Source organism: Moschus berezovskii, chromosome 6 (assembly GCF_049115385.1).
Source record: "Moschus berezovskii isolate FMDL1 chromosome 6, NW_MosBer_1.0, whole genome shotgun sequence".
Classification (NCBI taxonomy): Eukaryota; Metazoa; Chordata; class Mammalia; order Artiodactyla; family Moschidae; genus Moschus; species Moschus berezovskii.
The window spans coordinates 26,586,341-26,592,294 of NC_142465.1; positions in this window are offsets into that span (position 1 = coordinate 26,586,341).

Below are 5,954 nucleotides of genomic sequence, written 5' to 3' on the forward strand. Positions count from 1 at the left end.
ATGAATCAATAAAATATGAAGATAAAAGTGCTCCATCTTCTGGCCAAGTATGGATGTTCACCAGCAGATATTTCCTGTTGTATTAATACAAGGAAGCGTGAAGTCACCGGGATAAGATCCTGAAGACAGCTGTTAATGAATCCTCTAGTATCATGAAGAATAAAACATCCTTCTCCTTGTCTCACAAACTTGAAATAGTTTTCTTCCAATCTTCTTATTTCCTTCACTCACACCCACTACCCTGCTAATAGTGTGGGATCTGGCTTGGCATCAGGCGAAGCTGTTCCGTCTCTGCCCTTTCACGTCCCAGCGGAAGGTACTTAACCTTTCAAATCCTCCACACCCTCATTGTAACATAAATTTAATAATGATTTCTCACTTCTGACCAATTGTGAGGACTAAATTAAATACAATAAGAGGGGACACATAGAGAGCATCCAATAAATTTGAGGCACTCTGATTATAAGTATTGCTATGACTATTTTTTTTTTGCCATCTGAATTCAATACAATTTTTTTAACTCTTTACTGTGATCAAGATGCTGAGCACAGTAGTAGAATTTTTTTCAGTGGAGTCTTTGCTTTCAACAAATTAATAATCTACCAGTGACAAAGGAAAAAAAAAAAAACCTTTAATAAACAGGATATGGTAGGTGACAAAGATAGCTATAAAGTGTTCCAAGACAGTGCTTCTCAAACTGTACTGTGCGTATCAACCACTTTGAGATCCTGTTAAAATGCATATTTTGGAACCCTCCCTGGAGGTTCAATGGTTACGACTCCGCACTTCCAGTACAGTGGGCTCGAGTATGATCCCTGGTCAGGGAACTAAGATCCTACATGCAGCATGGTGTGGCCAAAAATAAAATACATTAAAAATAAAATAATCTTTTAAAATGCATATTTTGCTTCAGAAGGTCTGGGTGGAGCCTGAGAGTCTGCATTTCTAAGAAGCACCCAGGTGATGCTGACGCAGCTATGAGATCTACCCTTTGTGTAACAAAGTTCTAGGATGCTCGAGGATAATACAGACAGGGTTTGTGCTTAGCTGACGTGCACTGCACATCTGCACTCATTTTTTAAAGGCTGTAGACATTCTGACTGGTCATTATCCATGATACTATTAAACCTTTTCCTGGGTATCACTCTAGAGATAAATATTACAGTCCTCCAGTACACAGCACAGATGTTACAGCTGGTTTTAAAGCAAATGGGTCAAGAGTAAGTGGGGTTTAAGAATGGTCTTGAAAGATTGCTGCTGCTGCGTCACTTCAGTCGTGTCCGACTCTGTGTGACCCCATAGACAGAAGCCCACCAGGGTCCCCCGTCCCCGGGATTCTCCAGGCAAGAACACTGGAGTGGGTTGCCATTTCCTTCTCCAATGTGTGAAAGTGAAAAGAGAAAGTGAAGTCGCTCAGTCGTGTCCGACCCCTAGCGACCCCACGGACTGCAGCCTACCAGGCTCCTCCATCCATGGGATTTTCTAGGCAAGAGTACTGGAGTGGCTCGCCATTGCCTTCTCCGGGTCTTGAAAGATTAGCAGAGTTTTATTCAATTCCACTTGCTTGCCTAGTATACTTCCCAAACACGGCAACTGCTGTTCATTTGGGCTATAAAGTATCTTCTTATAATTTTCCTCTAAAATAGCATTCCTTTGAACTTTTGAGAGCAGACAACTTCATTGGAAGAATTGGAAGTCTCAAGCCTTCATTGCTGTTGTTTCTGGTTTTGCAATAAAATTAGACAATAAAAAAATGCAAAGGCAATCCTCTATTTTAGACGCTAAACCTCAGCCCTTCTCAAGCTGAGGCCAGCCCATAGGTATATTCTAGTGCCAGAAACCAAATATTGAATTGCATACCAATTTTTAACTGGGGACTTTCACATCAACAACTAGATGCCCAGCTTGAAGACTGGGAAATCCACCTGCCCAAGGCCCACATTTGCAGCTGGATCAGGAGAGCCAGACCACAGAAGTAGGGAGGGGAGTGCTATGCCTCAAATCTCTTCCTCTCTCCTGGACCCGCTTCACTCTCTCCTATTGCTTGGCCTATGTAAGTATTTGAGTTTATATTTGAGATATAATTTGTGATTATATCAATGTAAAGCCCAGGAGTTACATTCCTTTGAAACAAAAAATTCTCTTAATAACATGGAAGGACTGATGCTAAAGCTGAAACTCCAATACTTTGGCCACCTCATGCGACGAGTTGACTCACTGGAAAAGAGTCTGATGCTGGGAGGGATTGGGAGTGGGAGGAGAAGGGGACGACAGAGAATGAGATGGCTGGATGGCATCACCGACTTGATGGACATGAGTTTGAGTGAACTCTGGGAGTTGGTGATGGACAGGGAGGCCTGGCGTGCTGTGATTCATGGGGTCGCGGAGAGTCAGATACGACTGAGCAACTGAACTGAACTGAACTGAACTATACATGGTAATTTTCAAAATACAAGGCAACATTTTTTCTACAAAAACAAATCTTTCTATAATAATCAAACCATATTAAAAGCTAGTGTACTTTAGCATTCGTTGTCTCCAGTCTTTATTTCTACTCATTATTTCAGGATTTTGTTTTCTTCCAGTCCCTACTTTGGGACTGAAAGAAAATCTAGGTACAAACAGAAAAAGGATAAACAAGGAAATTAATACCCCATTTTGTAAGACATTTCTTAAGGCTATACTAGCAAACTTATGAACCAGAAGCAGATTCATATCGGAGAAGGCAATGGCACCCCACTCCAGTACTCTTGCCTGGAAAATCCCATGAATGGAGGCGCCTGGTGGGCTGCCGTCTATGGGGTCGCACAGAGTCGGACACGACAGAAGCGACTCAGCAGCAGCAACAGCAGCAGCAGTGGATTCATATAAATTAAAGGAACCACAGAAAAGTGTGTTTTTTTCCCAACATAGGTTCTCTACGTCCAGAATTTTATTACAGTAAAATGTGGGTAAAGCCCTTTGGTTTCTTATGCCTCATTTATACCTCAGAAGACAGAGATAAAGAAAATAGCTTTGAATCATTTTGAAAACATCTGGCTACTGCTAATATATATATGTATTTTTAAATCAAGGCCCTAATTTATTTACTTAAAGCATAGTTTATTTAAGATTTTTTCTTTCTACATCTGAAGCTGAGCTATTTCAAATCCTAAAAGATGGTGCTGTGAAAGTGCTGCACTCTATAATATGCCAGTAAATTTGGAAAACTCAGCAGTGGCCACAGGACTAGAAAAGGTCAGTTTTCATTCCAGTCCCAAAGAAAGGCAATGCCAAAGAAGGCTCAAACTTACCGCACAACTGCACTCATCTCATACGCTAGTAAAGTAATGCTCAACATTCTCCAAGCCAGGCTTCAACAATACATGAACCGTGACATTCCAGATGTTCAAGCTGGATTTAGAAAAGGCAGAGGAACCAGGATCGAATTGCCAACATCCATTGGATCATCAAAAAAGCAAGAGAACTCCAGAAAAACGTCTACTTCTGCCTTATTGACTATGCCAAAGCCTTTGACTGTGTGGATCACAATAAACTGTGGAAAATTCTGAGAGATGGGAATACCAGACCACCTGACCTGCCTCCTGAGAAATCTGTATGCAGGTCAGGAAGCAACAGTCAGAACTGGACATGGAACAACAGCCTCGTTCCAAATAGGAAAAGGAGTACATCAGGGCTACATATTGTCACCCTGCTTATTTAACTTACATGCAGAGTACATCATGAGAAATGCTGGGCTGGATGAAGCACAGCTGGAATCAAGATTGCTGCGAGAAATATCAATAGCATCAGATATGCAGATGACACCACCCTTATGGCAGAAAGTGAAGAAGAACTAAAAAGTCTCTTGATGAAAGTGAAAGACGAGAGTGAACAAATTGGCTTAAAACTCAACATTCAGAAAACAAAGATCATGGCATCTGGTCCCATCATTTCACGGCAAACAGATGGAGAAACAGTGGAAACAGTGTCAGACTTTATAGTGGGGGGCTCCAAAATCACTGCAGATGGTGACTGCAGCCATGAAATTAAAAGATGCTTACTCCTTGGAAGGAAAGTTATGACCAACCTAGACAGCATATTAAAAAGCAGAGACATTCCTTTGCCAACCAAGGTCCGTCTAGTCAAGGCTATGGTTTTTCCCATGGTCATGTATGGATGTGAGAGTTGGACCGTGAAGAAAGCTTACTGCCGAAGAATTGATGCTTTTGAACTGTGGTGTTGGAGAAGACTCTTGAGAGTCCCTTGGACTGCAAGGAGATCCAACCAGTCCATCCTAAAGGAAATCAGTCCTGAATATTCATTGGAAGGACTGATGCTGAAGCTGAAACTCTAATAATTTGGCCACCTGACGGAAAGAACTGACTCATTTGAAAAGATCCTGATGCTGGAAAAGAATGAAGGCGGGAGGAGAAGGGGACGGCAGAGGATGAGATGGTTGGATGGCATCACCGACTCGATGGACATGAGTTTGAGTGAACTGCGGGAGTTGGTGATGGACAGGGAGGCCTGGCCTGCTTCAGTACATGGGGTTGCAAAGAGTCAGACACGACTGAGCGACTGAGCTGAACCGAACATCTAAAGTTAGTCAAAACTACATTGACACCAGGGGGAAAAAAGGCACTAACTTCCTTCTTTAAGGTACAAAAAAAATTTTCCATCTTTTTAAAAATTCCGTTAATAGACAACCATTCGGCCAGTTGAAGGCCTCCGGGGCAGGGTTGGCAGACACGGAGACGGGCAGCAGTGCCTCGCCCTGCTCCACCGCGGTCACCACAAGCACCTGCTCCCCCAGGAACTCTGGAGGGTCTGCAGACGAGGAGGCCCCGCGGACGAGGAGGCCCCGCGGGGAGTCAAGACTGTTCAGGTTCAGTCCGGGGATGGATTTGAGATCAGGTGCAGGTATAACAGGTTAAAGTCGAGGTCTTGCCGAGATTTTAAGCTTGTGGACAAGGGAGCAATTAAGTTCAGAGCTGAGATGGGGGGCTTAGGTTCAGAGAGACCAGAGTCAGACTGAAGGATGGAAACAGGGTTAGGGATACCGGTCAAGGTCAGGGGTTAGGATACAGGACAAAAAAGGAAGATGGGGGATGGGCAGGATAGGAATCAGTACAGGGTCGAGTGTCAGGATAAAGAGCAGGAAAGTTTCTGAAGTTAAGAATGGAAGTCAAAGACAGTATCCAGGTATTGTACTATTCTGTATCATATATTGTAACCCAAGTATTGTAGTATAGGGTCAGATAGGAATCAAGAGGGATGCGAGGCCTGCGCACATACACAGCACGTTGAGGCGGTAGAAGGCGCTCATGGTTTCCCGCAGCTCGGTGCTGTGGGCGCTACAGGTCACGGTGGCCGTGGTCACGGGATGAGAGTCTCAGAAGGACGCTCCTGGCGGCGGCGGAACCTTTGAATGGAGCCCGGCGGGGCTGGGCGGCCACACCTTCCAGCCTGAGGACTGGGTGGGAAGCGGGACCAGAGCTAGAGTCTGGGTACTGGGTGCCGGGTACCGGGCAGGACGGCAAGTCGGGAGCGGGCAGGTTTCTGACTGTAAAGGAATGAGATCAGGACCGGGGAGGGACGGGGGTTGTCGCACTCCCACCTCTCCCCCTCCTTGTCCCACGACAAGTTGACTGGAGGGTTGCTAATAACGCTGAAGCACGTCAAGTTTAAGGCATCCCCGGGGCGCAGCGTCGACGCGTTGGCCAGGAAAAAAAAAAAAAAATAGACAACCATTCTCCAGCGTAACTTTTTGACAACTGGAAAAGCTGAGAGGCTTCTAGAGGAAGACAGGGTCACTTCTCTAAACATAGCTTTGAAATGAATACACCCTGACCACACTATTTAAACTGGGCAGCTGATGGCTACAGGGAATCTGGCTTGTTTTCAAGTTAGCAAGTAACATAATACCTTGACCAATATCTGGCCCTCATTTCAAATCCACAGATTCACAAATC